Raw genomic sequence first — 1,775 nt, 5'->3', positions numbered from 1 at the left:
TCAAAATCATATGTTCAGCCCCTCCCCCCCCACAGTACCCATTGCATTCCCCAGTCCCCAAGCACTCTCCACCCGGTCCTGCCTCTCCCTCTGGATCTCCCCCATACTCTCCTCCACAGAGTCCCTCACGATGAACTTGGAGACAACAGACAGGGGAGGAGTGAGAGACAACAGACAGATGAAGAGTGAGAGACAACAGACAGAGGAGGAGTGAGAGACAACAGACATGGGGAGGAGTGAGAGACAACAGACAGAAGAGGAGTGAGAGACAACATACATAGGAAGAGTGAGAGACACATAGGAAGAGTGAGATACAACATACATAGGAAGAGTGAGATACAACATACATAGGAATAGTGAGATACAACAGGCATAGGAAGAGTGAGATACAACAGACATATGAAGAGTGAGAGACAACATACAGAGGAGGAGTGAGAGACAATAACCAGGGGAGGAGTGAGAGATGACAGACAGAGGAGGAGTGAGAGACAACATACAGATGAGGAGTGAGAGACAACAGACAGAAGAGTGAAAGACAAAAGTGAGGGGAAGAGTGAGTGACAACAGACAGGGGAGGAGTCAGAGACAATAACCAGGGGAGGAGTGAGAGACGACAGACAGGGGAGGTGTGAGAGACAACAGACAGGGGAGGAGTGAGAGACAACAGACAGAGGAGAAGTGAGAGACAACAGACAGAGGAGTGAGAGACAACAGACAGAGGAGTGAGAGACAATAACCAGGGGAGGAGTGAGAGACGACAGACAGAGGAGTGAGAGACAACAGACAGATGAGGAGTGAGATACAACAGACAGAGGAGTGAGAGACAACAGACAGGTGAGGAGTGAGAGACAACAGACAGAGGAGTGAGAGACAACATACATAGGAGTGAGAGACAACAGACATGGGAGTGAGAGACAACAGACAGAGGATGAGTGAGAGACAACAGACAGAGGAGTGAGAGACAACAGACAGAGGAGGAGTGAGAGACAACAGACAGAGGAGTGAGAGACAACATACAGGGGAGGAGTGAGAGACAACAGACAGAAGAGGAGTGAGAGACAACATCGAGGGGAGGAGTGAGAGACAACAGACAGGGGAGCATTGAGAGACAACAGCCAGGGGAGGAGTGAGAGACAACAGACAGAGGAGTGAGAGACAACAGACAGAGGAGGAGTGAGAGACAACAGACAGGGGAGGAGTGAGATACAATAGACAGATTATGAGTGAGAGACAACATACAGAGGAGGAGTGAGAGACAACAGACAGATGAGTGAGAGACAACAGACAGAGGAGTGAGAAACAACAGACAGAGGATGAGTGAGAGACAACAGACAGAGGAGTGAGAGACAACAGACAGAGGAGTGAGAGACAACATACAGATGAGTGAGAGACAACAGACAGAAGAGGAGTGAGATACAACAGACAGATGAGGAGTGAGAGAAAACAGACAGAGGAGTGAGAGACAACAGACAGAGGAGTGAGAGACAACAGACAGATGATGAGTGAGAGACAACAGACAGAGGAGGAGTGAGAGACAACAGACAGAGGAGTGAGAGACAACAGCCAGGGGAGGAGTGAGAGACAACAGACAGAGTAGTGAGAGACAACATCCAGGGGAGGAGTGAGAGACAACAGACAGGGGCGGAGTGATAGACAACAGACAGATGAGGAGTGAGAGACAACAGACAGGGGGGGAGTGAGAGACAACAGACAGAGGAAGAGTGAGAGACAACAGACAGGGGAGGAGTGAGAGACAACAGACAGATGAGGAGTGA

The sequence above is a fragment of the Notolepis coatsorum genome (genome assembly GCF_963971535.1).
Source record: "Notolepis coatsorum genome assembly, contig: SCAFFOLD_196, whole genome shotgun sequence".
Lineage (NCBI taxonomy): Eukaryota > Metazoa > Chordata > Actinopteri > Aulopiformes > Paralepididae > Notolepis > Notolepis coatsorum.
This window is presented reverse-complemented; position numbering follows the sequence as displayed.